At 46.4% G+C, this 14,838-nt stretch overlaps 1 long non-coding RNA gene across 2 annotated transcripts; it reads right to left on the bottom strand.

The window, feature by feature from the left end:
* Positions 1-3,184: 3,184 nt before the first annotated feature.
* On the bottom strand, positions 3,185-5,768 carry LOC127917773 (uncharacterized). Of its 2 annotated transcripts, none has more exons than XR_008097689.1 (5): positions 5,418-5,768; positions 5,274-5,377; positions 3,708-5,233; positions 3,384-3,671; positions 3,185-3,268 (listed from the first exon to the last, which is right to left on the bottom strand). It is a non-coding gene; the product is annotated as an uncharacterized LOC127917773 (long non-coding RNA). The 2 variants fall into 2 exon arrangements; XR_008097690.1 differs by having other exon boundaries at positions 5,312-5,377.
* Between the last annotated feature and the right edge of the window lie 9,070 nt (positions 5,769-14,838).

Here is a 14,838-nt window from a genome sequence, read left to right as displayed (position 1 = left end):
ACACATTCTTATTTACAGGGTCTGTAGTGACGCCTCTAGCACTGCAGTGCCTTAGATTGCTGCGCTACTCGGGAGGCCTCGATGGTCACTCTGACAGAGCTCCATTGTTCCTCTGTGAAGATGGGAGAACCTTCCAGAAGGACAACCATCTCTGCAGCACTCCACCAATCAGGCCTTTATGGTAGAGTGGCCAGGCTCCTCAGTAAAAGGCACATGACAGCCCGCTTGGAGTTTGCCAAAAGGCACCTAAAGGTGGTGGCACAGTCATGCTGTGGGGGTGTTTTTCAGTGGCAGGGACTGGGAGAATAGTCAGGATCGAGGGAAAGATGAACGGAGCAGAGTACAAAGAGATCCTTGATGAAAACCTGCTACAGAGCACATAGGACCTCAGACTGGGGCGAAGGTTCACCTTCCAACAGAACAATGACCCTAAGCACACAGCCAAAACAACGCAGGAGTGGCTTCGGGACAAGTCTCTGAATGTTCTTGAGTGGCCCAGCCTGAGCCTGGACTTGAACCAGATCGAACATCACTGGAGAGACCTGAAGATAGCTGTGCAGCGACTCTCTCCATCCAACCTGACAGAGCTTGAGAGGAGAAACTCCCTGTTTACAGATGTGCCAAGCCTGTAGTGTCTTACCCAAGAAGACTCAAGGCTGTAATCGCTGCCAAAGGTGCTTCAACAAAGTACTGAGTAAAGGGTCTGAATACTTACTGTATGTAAATGTGATATTTCTGATTTTTTCCCCATAAATTTGCAAAAAAATCTTAAAACTTGTTTTTGCTTTGTCATTATGGGGTATTATGTGTAGGTTGATGATGGGGAAAAAAGATTTTATCAATTTTAGAATAAGGCTGTGACGTAACAAAATGTGGAAAAAGGTGAAGCTGTCTGAATACTTTCTGAAAGCACTGTACATTACGCCAACACAGATTGAGAGTGGAACGTCTCTTTTTTAGAGTGTGGGGGAATTCATTAATGAATTAAAAAGAAGGTTATTGTGGTTTGGCAAAGTTCAGCTCCTTTTAATAGAAGATAATTGAAATTATGCAAATTAAGTCTGTCAGTGAAAATATAACACAGGGAGAAGCCATGCAAATCAGGAAAGCCCCTTTAATACCAGAGAATTTTAATGGTGTTTACACGCCTGGCCCTCATTCCTATTATTATATTGATTAAAATATTAAAGGGAAGGTTTGGGGAAATGGTCACACCAAAAGAGGTGAGTAGGCCTCTTTCACACCTAAAGCGGTGAGAGGAGCAGGCCTCTTTCACACCTAAAGCGGTGAGAGGAGCAGGCCTCTTTCACACCTAAAGCGGTGAGAGGAGCAGGCCTCTTTCACACCTAAAGAGGTGAGAGGAGCAGGCCTCTTTCACACCTAAAGAGGTGAGAGGAGCAGGCCTCTTTCACACCTAAAGCGGTGAGAGGAGCAGGCCTCTTTCACACCTAAAGCGGTGAGAGGAGCAGGCCTCTTTCACACCTAAAGCGGTGAGAGGAGCAGGCCTCTTTCACACCTAAAGAGGTGAGAGGAGCAGGCCTCTTTCACACCTAAAGCGGTGAGAGGAGCAGGCCTCTTTCACACCTAAAGCGGTGAGAGGAGCAGGCCTCTTTCACACCAAAAGAGGTGAGAGTAGGCCTCTTTCACACCTAAAGAGGTGAGAGGAGCAGGCCTCTTTCACACCAAAAGAGGTGAGAGTAGGCCTCTTTCACACCAAAAGAGGTGAGAGTAGGTCTCTTTCACACCTAAAGAGGTGAGAGGAGCAGGCCTCTTTCACACCTAAAGAGGTGAGAGGAGCAGGCCTCTTTCACACCAAAAGAGGTGAGAGTAGGTCTCTTTCACACCTAAAGCGGTGAGAGGAGCAGGCCTCTTTCACACCTAAAGCGGTGAGAGGAGCAGGCCTCTTTCACACCTAAAGCGGTGAGAGGAGCAGGCCTCTTTCACACCTAAAGCGGTGAGAGGAGCAGGCCTCTTTCACACCTAAAGCGGTGAGAGGAGCAGGCCTCTTTCACACCTAAAGCGGTGAGAGGAGCAGGCCTCTTTCACACCTAAAGCGGTGAGAGGAGCAGGCCTCTTTCACACCTAAAGCGGTGAGAGGAGCAGGCCTCTTTCACACCTAAAGCGGTGAGAGGAGCAGGCCTCTTTCACACCTAAAGCAGTGAGAGGAGCAGGCCTCTTTCACACCTAAAGCGGTGAGAGGAGCAGGCCTCTTTCACACCTAAAGCGGTGAGAGGAGTAGGCCTCTTTCACACCTAAAGCGGTGAGAGGAGCAGGCCTCTTTCACACCTAAAGCGTGAGAGGAGCAGGCCTCTTTCACACCTAAAGCGGTGAGAGGAGCAGGCCTCTTTCACACCTAAAGCGGTGAGAGGAGCAGGCCTCTTTCACACCTAAAGCGGTGAGAGGAGCAGGCCTCTTTCACACCTAAAGCGGTGAGAGGAGCAGACCTCTTTCACACCTAAAGCGGTGAGAGGAGCAGGCCTCTTTCACACCTAAAGGGTGAGAGGAGCAGGCCTCTTTCACACCTAAAGCGGTGAGAGGAGCAGGCCTCTTTCACACCTAAAGCGGTGAGAGGAGTAGGCCTCTTTCACACCTAAAGCGGTGAGAGGAGCAGGCCTCTTTCACACCTAAAGCGGTGAGAGGAGCAGACCTCTTTCTTTCATGAAGTTGAAGATTTGATGCCTCCATGGCTGTAACTTCAGAGGACCCCCCTCCACCTCGTGAACCAGGCTGCTTATAAAAGGGAATCATGCCATCATGATTGTGCAGAGTAGTACAGCTACTGTGGGGCTGAGACAGAGCCATGGTGTAAAACTGAAAGAGACCGTTTGCAAATGTTCCATAAGTCATATTTGTATTGGGTATCATTTGACACCCACATTACGCATCGATAGTACACATTCAACAATGGAATAGTATCCCAGACTTTAACAGCAGTTAGAGAAAAGGCCTATCATTCTTCACGTTATAGCTGTAGGATATTCACCCAGTCTTTTGATTCCTTGTGATGATGGCGGACCGAGCCTGAACCCAGATCTATTGGTGCTGTCCTGCCAACTCCTATGGTCATTATCATGCCATGCCAAATGCGCCAAACGACCATAGGAGTTGGCTCTACCGAACAGACCTGGGACAAGGCTAGATAGTGGTAGAACAAACAGACCTGGGACAAGGCTAGATAGTGGAAGAACAAACAGACCTGGGACAAGGCTAGATAGTGGTAGAACAAACAGACCTGGGACAAGGCTAGATAGTGGTAGAACAAACAGACCTGGGACAAGGCTAGATAGTGGAAGAACAAACAGACCTGGGACAAGGCTAGATGTGGTAGAACAAACAGACCTGGGACAAGGCTATTGATAGTGGGCTAGATAGAACAAACAGACCTGGGACAAGGCTAGATAGTGGTAGAACAAACAGACCTGGGACAAGGCTAGATAGTGGTAGAACAAACAGACCTGGGACAAGGCTAGATAGTGGTAGAACAAACAGACCTGGGACAAGGCTAGATAGTGGTAGAACAAACAGACCTGGGACAAGGCTAGATAGTGGTAGAACAAACAGACCTGGGACAAGGCTAGATAGTGGTAGAACAAACAGACCTGGGACAAGGCTAGATAGTGGTAGAACAAACAGACCTGGGACAAGGCTAGATAGTGGTAGAACAAACAGACCTGGGACAAGGATAGATAGTGGTAGAACAAACAGACCTGGGACAAGGCTAGATAGTGGTAGAACAAACAGACCTGGGACAAGGCTAGATAGTGGTAGAACAAACAGACCTGGGACAAGGCTAGATAGTGGTAGCTTGCTGCAGGGATTTGGTACCGGCTCTGTGCAGATGTCGGTTGTGACTACGCCACTCAACCCTGTGGTTAACATGAAGACGGTCCACTTAGTGATCCAAACCACTGCAGATCGGTGAGCAGTAAATATGTCATCATTTATTCCTCCTCCGCTCTAACAAAATATGATTAGCTTCAGGGCAGGGTGTGTGTGTGTGTGTGTTTTTTTTGGCAGACAGCTGAGCTTGATATAGAGGATCTCAGGAAGGTTAATGAATGTTCAACATTAGTCCCAGGGATTGGTCCACTGTTCTGGATAGAGCTCAGTGTGAATAGGATGAACCCTTGATGAGTGGGTCTGTGCAGTCATTTACGGAGGGGTGATGGGATGCTGAGGGCCACATGGTTAGGGATTATCTTGAACAGTGGGAATCACATCATGGGCTGGTTTCCTGGACACAGATTCATCTCAGTCCTAGACTAGAAGACATGTTCAATGGAGATTCTCCATTTAAAGTGCTTCATAGTCCAAGACTATGCTTCTGGAATTATTTTAAAGAATAATCAGCTTTGGGGAGTCAACATCCTTAACACCTATATATAACGTAAACAGTTCTGCACCAGAAGACCGTATTTATATGAGAGCAGGTCAAAAAACATCTTAACCATGAGAAGCCCTTCAATAACAATAGCACAACTAATGTTCCAACAGTCATACTCTGAAGAGTATTCAGGAGACTGAGTGTCAGGGAAGGAAGGGATGAGACAGTGAGGGAGACAAAAAAGCTCAGCTTGGCAGAGAGAGAGACAGTGAGAGAGTGAGATAGAGAGACCGAGAGAGCAAGAGACAGGGAGAGAGGCAGAGAGGGAGACAGACAGAGCGAGAGACAGGGAGAGGCAGACAGAGAGAGCGAGAGACGGAGAGAAGCAGAGAGACAGACAGAGGCAGAGAGACACAGAGCAAAGAGAGACAGAGAGAGCGAGAGACGGAAAGAATCAGAGAGACAGACAGAGACAGAGACACGCAGAGTGAAGAAAGACAGGGAGAGAGAGGCAGAGAGAGACAGAGCAAAGAAAGACAGGGAGAGAGAGAGGCAGAGACAAACAGAGCAAAGAAAGACAGGGAGAGAGAGAGGCAGAGAGAAACAGTACAACATGTTAGATGGCTGAGTTGGAATGAGTAAATCTCCATATACCACATGTTAGACCTTCTTTGCCTCTCCTTAAAAACAAATCCATCTAGCCATCTGTTTTTCCCTGCTAAAACTCAAGAGAGAAAGGTAAAGGCTAATACAGCAGAGTAGCAGAGTCTCTACTACCTCTATACACACCTCTCCTACAATCACTGTTATCTACTACCTCTATACACACCTCTCCTACAATCACTGTTATCTACTACCTCTATACACACCTCTCCTACAATCACTGTTATCTACTATCTCTATACACACCTCTCCTACAATCACTGTTATCTACTATCTCTATACACACCTCTCCTACAATCACTGTTATCTACTACCTCTACACACCTCTCCTACAATCACTGTTATCTACTACCTCTACACACCTCTCCTACAATCACTGTTATCTACTACCTCTATACAAACCTCTCCTACAATCACTGTTATCTACTACCTCTATACACACCTCTCCTACAATCACTGTTATCTACTACCTCTATACACACCTCTCCTACAATCACTGTTATCTACTACCTCTATACACACCTCTCCTACAATCACTGTTATCTACTACCTCTATACACACCTCTCCTAAAATCACTGTTGCTCTCTTACAGTCCCCTCTTCAACTTTCAATCTCTCAACAGTTTCTTTCCTCTCTCTCTCTTTCTCCAACAAGAGTTGCTTTCCCGATCAAAAAAATACCTCACTCAACCAGAAATGAAACATCTTCTGAGTGGCACCTCCAATTCAATTTGGGCTATAGTTTGATTGAGACTTGGCCTATAGTTAGATTAAGACTTGGCCTATAGTTTGATTGAGACTTGGGCTATAGTTTGATTGAGACTTGGGCTATAGTTTGATTGAGACTTGGGCTATAGTTTGATTGAGACTTGGGCTATAGTTTGATTGAGACTTGGGCTATAGTTTGATTGAGACTTGGGCTATAGTTTGATTGAGACTTGGGCTATAGTTTGATTGAGACTTGGGCTATAGTTTGATTGAGACTTGGGCTATAGTTTGATTGAGACTTGGGCTATAGTTTGATTGAGACTTGGGCTATAGTTTGATTGAGACTTGGGTTTGATTGAGACTTTGTTTGATTGAGACTTGGGCTATAGTTTGATTGAGACTTGGGCTATAGTTTGATTGAGACTTGGGCTATAGTTTGATTGAGACTTGGGCTATAGTTTGATTGAGACTTGGGCTATAGTTAGATTGAGACTTGGGCTATAGTTTGATTGAGACTTGGCCTATAGTTAGATTGAGACTTGGGCTATAGTTAGATTGAGACTTGGCCTATAGTTTGATTGAGACTTGGGCTATAGTTTGATTGAGACTTGGGCTATAGTTTGATTGAGACTTGGGCTATAGTTTGATTGAGACTTGGGCTATAGTTTGATTGAGACTTGGGCTATAGTTTGATTGAGACTTGGCCTATAGTTTGATTGAGACTTGGGCTATAGTTTGATTGAGACTTGGGCTATAGTTTGATTGAGACTTGGGCTATAGTTTGATTGAGACTTGGGCTATAGTTTGATTGAGACTTGGGCTATAGTTTGATTGAGACTTGGGCTATAGTTTGATTGAGACTTGGGCTATAGTTTGATTGAGACTTGGGCTATAGTTTGATTGAGACTTGGCCTATAGTTTGATTGAGACTTGGCCTATAGTTTGATTGAGACTTGGCCTATAGTTTGATTGAGACTTGGGCTATAGTTTGATTGAGACTTGGCCTATAGTTTGATTGAGACTTGGGCTATAGTTTGATTGAGACTTGGCCTATAGTTTGATTGAGACTTGGGCTATAGTTTGATTGAGACTTGGGCTATAGTTTGATTGAGACTTGGGCTATAGTTTGATTGAGACTTGGGCTATAGTTTGATTGAGACTTGGCCTATAGTTTGATTGAGACTTGGGCTATAGTTTGATTGAGACTTGGCCTATAGTTTGATTGAGACTTGGGCTATAGTTTGATTGAGACTTGGGCTATAGTTTGATTGAGACTTGGGCTATAGTTTGATTGAGACTTGGGCTATAGTTTGATTGAGACTTGGGCTATAGTTTGATTGAGACTTGGCCTATAGTTAGATTGAGACTTGGCCTATAGTTTGATTGAGACTTGGGAGTTTGATAGTTTGATTGAGACTTGGGCCTATAGTTTGATTGAGACTTGGGCTATAGTTTGATTGAGACTTGGGCTATAGTTTGATTGAGACTTGGGCTATAGTTTGATTGAGACTTGGGCTATAGTTTGATTGAGACTTGGGCTATAGTTAGATTGAGACTTGGGCTATAGTTAGATTGAGACTTGGGCTATAGTTTGATTTAGACTTGGCCTATAGTTAGATTGAGACTTGGCCTATAGTTAGATTGAGACTTGGCCTATAGTTTGATTGAGACTTGGCCTATAGTTTGATTGAGACTTGGCCTATAGTTTGATTGAGACTTGGCCTATAGTTTGATTGAGACTTGGGCTATAGTTTGATTGAGACTTGGCCTATAGTTTGATTGAGACTTGGGCTATAGTTTGATTGAGAATGTGGGTTGTGGTGCCTGTGTGCTACTGGCAGTATCCAGGGGCTGCTATTTGATTAGGTGAGAATATAACAACACTGGTTACCCAGATAGATGTGGGTGCTGCTGTATTGTAATGTCACCAGCAAATGACAAATGTTGCTCTGGACTTTTCAGTGATATGCCAGCCCACCGGCATCTAGCAAGAGGAGCCACCTGGATGCTAGAGTGCTGGGATGTAAAAGTATTCATCAAAATAGGCTGAACACACCGATATTCCCCAACATCCATATAACTGAGAGACGTGGTTCTACAAGGCCTTGTGCCCCCATTCCTGAAAAGTACAGGGGGGGGATCCATATAATATGTAGACCTTGTGTAATGACACAGGGAGAGACCCAGACCCAGATGGTTAGAGTCTCTGATATTTAGTAGAATAGAAGCAGCAGCCAATAGGTAGGTCGAAGACAGGCAGAAGTTCATTAACCAGGTCAGAGTCCGAAAGGCACAGGGGGTCAGACAGGCGGACTCAGTATCAGGGCAGCCGGGCAGGCTCAGTGTCAGGGCAGCCGGGCAGGCTCAGTGTCAGGGCAGCCGGGCAGGCTCAGTGTCAGGGCAGCCGGGCAGGCTCAGTGTCAGGGCAGCCGGGCAGGCTCAGTGTCAGGGCAGCCGGGCAGGCTCAGTGTCAGGGCAGCCGGGCAGGCTCAGTGTCAGGGCAGCCGGGCAGGCTCAGTGTCAGGGCAGCCGGGCAGGCTCAGTGTCAGGGCAGAACCGGAAGGGCTAGAAAACAGAGACCAGAAAAATCAAGAGCACAGGGGAAAAACACGCTGATAGGCTTGACAATACGAAATGGCAACAGACTGAGAACACAGGTATAACTACACTGGGGATAATTGGGAAGATGAGCAACACCTGGAGTGGGTGGAGACCAGCACAAAGACAGGTGAAGCAGATCAGGATGTGACACCTTGGTAACATACAATAGATTATAATCAATGGTTTTGAATCATGATGCTATCAAAATAATAATTTAGTAAACCTAGTTGCAGCTGCTTTGGGTGTCACACCCTGATCTGTTTCACCTGTATTTGTGCTTATCTCCTCCCCCCTCCAGGTGTCACCCATCTTCCCCATTATCCCCTGTGTATTTATACCTGTGTTCTCTGTCTGTTGCCAGTTTGTTTTGTTTTGTCAAGCCTACCAGTGGGTTTTCCATGTGTCTGTCTTGCACTAGTGCCTGTTTTCCAGCTTTCCCTGTTTTTGACCATCCTGCCTGTTGTCCTGTACCTTTCGGACTCTGTTCTGGATTACTGACCTCTGCCTGCCCTTGACCTGTCGTTGGCCTGCCCCCGTTTGTGTAATAAACTGTTGTTACTTTGAAACGGTCTGGGTCTTCTCCTGAGCCGTGATAGGAAGATGTATAAACTTAAACAAAAACAAGAGAACTGGACAACATTCACTGGGGTAGTGGGTTTATAACCATTGTACTATAAGATGTACATTTCCTTTCACTAGGGTCTTGTGTGCAAGTTCGTCGTGTGACTATTAAATGGGCTCTTTAGTATGCATGTCAAAGGAAATTAGTGTGCATTTCTCATCCCTGTCCTCCATGGGTGTTGCATTACAAGGTGCTGTCCTCAAAACTGCCAGAATCAATTAATATGAATAATGAATGTAGAGCAACTTGAGTTACCCCGTGAACCGTAGAACCTTCTCCTGGCTCCTACCATTGTTCTCAGATATGCACATCACTTGAATTTAGCAGAAGAGGATCCTCAGCTAATTATTTAGCAAAATAGGGGTCAGAAGATTTGTTGTGTTGGTAAGACATTCAAATAGTTCAAATATAGGCTACCATACATGTGGTGGACGGAGAGAATTTTCTCCTCTTATAAGAGAACTTTATTAGTCCATTTTGCAACAGAAATATCTATTGTATATCTCCTTCTCCCAGGTGGGCGTACACATGCAGTACTGTATATACACATAGAGAAGTAGGGGTCAGAACAAGGGACAGACTGGACCAGTTTTGGGGTTAAAGGGTACAATGGCGGTAGTTAGCTCATGGGATTTTGAAGGACCCTCCAGATTCCCCCAATAGCTTAGGGATTCAAACCGGCAACCGCAGATTATCTTTTTGCCATTGAGTCAAACTCTGGATCCCACGTTGGTATGAGGAAGAGTCCACTGATACCCCAAGCTTTAGGTTATAACTATCAAAATATACAAGGAAGTGACATTAGTGTTATGCCTCAAAATTAGCAACTTTATCTTCTGACATAGGATCCAATATTTATACAATTGATCATCTTACACTATGTCATTGATTTGGACATTTCTAAATGTACTGAATGAATAATAATTTGCAGAACACTTCACTTTCCCTGGTTACCAACATTACATGTTTGATAGTAGACTATACATAGTGTGTGACTTTGTTTCCGTTGGTCAGCTCCTCACAAATGTTTTGGGGTATGTGTCCCCTCTATATGTTTACAAGGACGCTTCACCATAATCTTGTTTCCTCATCAACACCCCCCTCTTCTGGTAAAATTATTTTACTACAACATTATACTCTGTCAGGTCTCATTATGTTGAAAACTATTCTCTACCCTAAGGTTCCATCTAGTGGATAGAAATAATCCCTACATATGGTAGGGTGCAGTGGTTCTCAAACAAGGCTCCTAGGACCCCTGGGGGTACCTGGTCTATCCACAGGGGGTACTTGAGAAGACTCATGAGACCATAGGCTTACTGGTAAAATGCACATGAAAGGGTACTTCGGGGGTACTCCAGGCAGAGCAGAATTCAGTTGGTGGTACAGTAACCGAAAAATGTGGGGAACCACTGGTCTAGTGCATAAAAAAGGACAACATACTTTCAAAGTGAAAGATTTTTTTAGACCTTATGTGTGAAATGTCTCTGATTTCTGGATAAAAAAAATTCCACTTTAGAGTTAAAGTATTTTTTAAGCCAGCAGGTCAACTTTAAAGCCTTAGGGTAGAGAATAGTTCTAAACATATTGAGGCTTGACAAAGTATAGTGTTATAGTAAAATAATTTTACCAGAAGAGAGGCTCCCGAGTGGCGCAGCGGTCTAAGGCACCACTGCATCTCAGTGCTAGAGGCGTCACTACATACCATGGTTCAACGGTCTAAGGCACCACTGCATCTCAGTGCTAGAGGCGTCACTACATACCATGGTTCAACGGTCTAAGGCACCACTGCATCTCAGTGCTAGAGGCGTCACTACATACCCTGGTTCAACGGTCTAAGGCACCACTGCATCTCAGTGCTAGAGGCGTCACTACAGACCCTGGTTCAACGGTCTAAGGCACCACTGCATCTCAGCGCTAGAGGCGTCACTACATACCCTGGTTCAACGGTCTAAGGCACCACCGCATCTCAGTGCTAGAGGCGTCACTACAGACCCTGGTTCAACGGTCTAAGGCACCACTGCATCTCAGCGCTAGAAGCGTCACTACATACCATGGTTCAACGGTCTAAGGCACTACTGCATCTCAGCGCTAGAGGCGTCACTACAGACCCTGGTTCAACGGTCTAAGGCACCACTGCATCTCAGTGCTAGAGGCGTCACTACATACCATGGTTCAACGGTCTAAGGCACCACTGCATCTCAGTGCTAGAGGCGTCACTACAGACCCTGGTTCAACGGTCTAAGGCACCACTGCATCTCAGCGCTAGAGGCGTCACTACAGACCATGGTTCAACGGTCTAAGGCACCACTGCATCTCAGCGCTAGAGGCGTCACTACATACCATGGATCAACGGTCTAAGGCACTACTGCATCTCAGTGCTAGAAGCGTCACTACATACCATGGTTCAACGGTCTAAGGCACCACTGCATCTCAGTGCTAGAGGCGTCACTACAGACCATGGTTCAACGGTCTAAGGCACCACTGCATCTCAGTGCTAGAGGCGTCACTACATACCATGGTTCAACGGTCTAAGGCACCACTGCATCTCAGTGCTAGAGGCGTCACTACATACCCTGGTTCAACGGTCTAAGGCACCACTGCATCTCAGTGCTAGAGGCGTCACTACATACCATGGTTCAACGGTCTAAGGCACCACTGCATCTCAGTGCTAGAGGCGTCACTACATACCATGGTTCAACGGTCTAAGGCACCACTGCATCTCAGTGCTAGAGGCGTCACTACATACCCTGGTTCAACGGTCTAAGGCACCACTGCATCTCAGCGCTAGAGGCGTCACTACACACCCTGGTTCAACGGTCTAAGGCACCACTGCATCTCAGCGCTAGAGGCGTCACTACATACCCTGGTTCAACGGTCTAAGGCACCACTGCATCTCAGTGCTAGAAGTGTCACTACATACCCTGGTTCAACGGTCTAAGGCACCACTGCATCTCAGTGCTAGAGGCGTCACTACAGACCCTGGTTCAACGGTCTAAGGCACCACTGCATCTCAGTGCTAGAGGCGTCACTACATACCATGGTTCAACGGTCTAAGGCACCACTGCATCTCAGCGCTAGAGGCGTCACTACATACCATGGTTCAACGGTCTAAGGCACCACTGCATCTCAGCGCTAGAGGCGTCACTACATACCATGGTTCAACGGTCTAAGGCACCACTGCATCTCAGCGCTAGAGGCGTCACTACATACCATGGTTCAACGGTCTAAGGCACCACTGCATCTCAGCGCTAGAGGCGTCACTACATACCATGGTTCAACGGTCTAAGGCACCACTGCATCTCAGTGCTAGAAGCGTCACTACATACCATGGTTCAACGGTCTAAGGCACCACTGCATCTCAGCGCTAGAGGCGTCACTACATACCCTGGTTCAACGGTCTAAGGCACCACTGCATCTCAGTGCTAGAGGCGTCACTACATACCATGGTTCAACGGTCTAAGGCACCACTGCATCTCAGTGCTAGAGGCGTCACTACAGACCCTGGTTCAACGGTCTAAGGCACCACTGCATCTCAGCGCTAGAGGCGTCACTACAGACCATGGTTCAACGGTCTAAGGCACTGCATCTCAGTGCTAGAGGCGTCACTACAGACCATGGTTCAACGGTCTAAGGCACTGCATCTCAGTGCTAGAGGCGTCACTACAGACCATGGTTCAACGGTCTAAGGCACTGCATCTCAGTGCTAGAGGCGTCACTACATACCATGGATCAACGGTCTAAGGCACCACTGCATCTCAGCGCTAGAGGCGTCACTACAGACCATGGTTCAACGGTCTAAGGCACCACTGCATCTCAGCGCTAGAGGCGTCACTACATACCATGGATCAACGGTCTAAGGCACCACTGCATCTCAGCGCTAGAGGCGTCACTACAGACCATGGTTCAACGGTCTAAGGCACCACTGCATCTCAGCGCTAGAGGCGTCACTACAGACCATGGTTCAACGGTCTAAGGCACTGCATCTCAGTGCTAGAGGCGTCACTACAGACCATGGTTCAACGGTCTAAGGCACTGCATCTCAGTGCTAGAGGCGTCACTACATACCATGGATCAACGGTCTAAGGCACCACTGCATCTCAGCACTAGAGGCGTCACTACATACCATGGTTCAACGGTCTAAGGCACCACTGCATCTCAGCGCTAGAGGCGTCACTACATACCATGGTTCAACGGTCTAAGGCACCACTGCATCTCAGCGCTAGAGGCGTCACTACATACCATGGTTCAACGGTCTAAGGCACCACTGCATCTCAGCGCTAGAGGCGTCATTACATACCATGGTTCAACGGTCTAAGGCACCACTGCATCTCAGTGCTAGAGGCGTCACTACATACCATGGTTCAACGGTCTAAGGCACCACTGCATCTCAGTGCTAGAGGCGTCACTACATACCCTGGTTCAACGGTCTAAGGCACCACTGCATCTCAGCGCTAGAGGCGTCACTACAGACCCTGGTTCAACGGTCTAAGGCACCACTGCATCTCAGTGCTAGAGGCGTCACTACATACCCTGGTTCAACGGTCTAAGGCACCACTGCATCTCAGTGCTAGAGGCGTCACTACATACCCTGGTTCAACGGTCTAAGGCACCACTGCATCTCAGTGCTAGAAGCGTCACTACAGACCCTGGTTCAACGGTCTAAGGCACTGCATCTCAGTGCTAGAGGCGTCACTACAGACCCTGGTTCAACGGTCTAAGGTACTGCATCTCAGTGCTAGAGGCGTCACTACAGACCCTGCTTCGATTGCAGGCTGTATCACAACCGGCTGTGATTGGAAGTCCCATAGGGCAGCCCAGCATCGTCCAGGTTTGGCCGTGGTAGGCCGTCATTGTAAATAAGAATTTGCTCTTAACTGACTTGCCTTGTTAAATAAAAACACATGGCTGCATCATCCTCCAATAATTGCTATGTTACCCCCAACCATTTAAAGTTGTGCTCTTGCAGCCATACTGGGCTGGCACATTTCCTTCTGGTGTTTCCAGCTCTTATATAAGAAATATCATACCCTGCTGATATATAATAATTACGTAATGCTGCCTGTCTGCTACATAGAAATAAAGTAGGCAAGGCACGGTATCCACCACTAGATGGCAATGGTGTGGAGCTGTGCAGCTGTGACTGAACAGCCTAAATGAACTCAACAAAATGTGAATACATGAGCTTGATAGGCTTACTGAAGCAAAATGTATCTCGTCAAGCAAGTTGCAACATGACAACTAGGCCTATGTAAAAAACTAAATATCCTAAGCTCGTAGTATAGGCCTATAGGCTACAAAACTGTATTTGTGTAGGTCCTGAATCAACTTGAATCAAAACGACCACATCACACTCAGTTATATTACCTGCTAGGTAGGAGGAAGGACTGCAATGCATCTGGGCCTTTGGAATTAACACATTACATTTGGGAAGTGGCATCTTTCATTCATACACACGTAGTACTCGTAAATGTTAATTTGTTAACTCTAGGCCACCATTCAACCTGTATTCATATTGTGCCAGGGGGCTACTCCTGTAACGTTGTTTTAGTTCAAACCAAAATAGATGGGAGAGTGCCGTTAAAGATAACATACAGGCTGCATTATGTATGCCTGTGAATGCACTTTACATTTCCTCCAATTGTCGTATACCTGTGTAGTAACAAGGTCATTCCTACAAAGTAGCCTACTGGAGTTATACTGTTTGGGTAATAGAAGCCTAGAAATGAGAATGTTTGGCTCCAGCTTAGCCTTAGCTACACAAGTGTTAGCTATATTAAGAAACATATTCCTCGTGTAACCAAAACCGGCCACTCCTCTTCATAGGCAAGTAGGCTTTTTGTAAATGCATTTACAAAAGTAGGCTACTATGAAACGGCATGATAATAATACGATGTTGCTACGAATGTACACATCATTAGAG

This window comes from Oncorhynchus keta, unplaced genomic scaffold (assembly GCF_023373465.1).
Source record: "Oncorhynchus keta strain PuntledgeMale-10-30-2019 unplaced genomic scaffold, Oket_V2 Un_contig_1202_pilon_pilon, whole genome shotgun sequence".
Classification (NCBI taxonomy): domain Eukaryota; kingdom Metazoa; phylum Chordata; class Actinopteri; order Salmoniformes; family Salmonidae; genus Oncorhynchus; species Oncorhynchus keta.
Note: the sequence above shows the minus strand (reverse complement) of the source record. Positions and strands in the feature narration are given on the sequence as shown.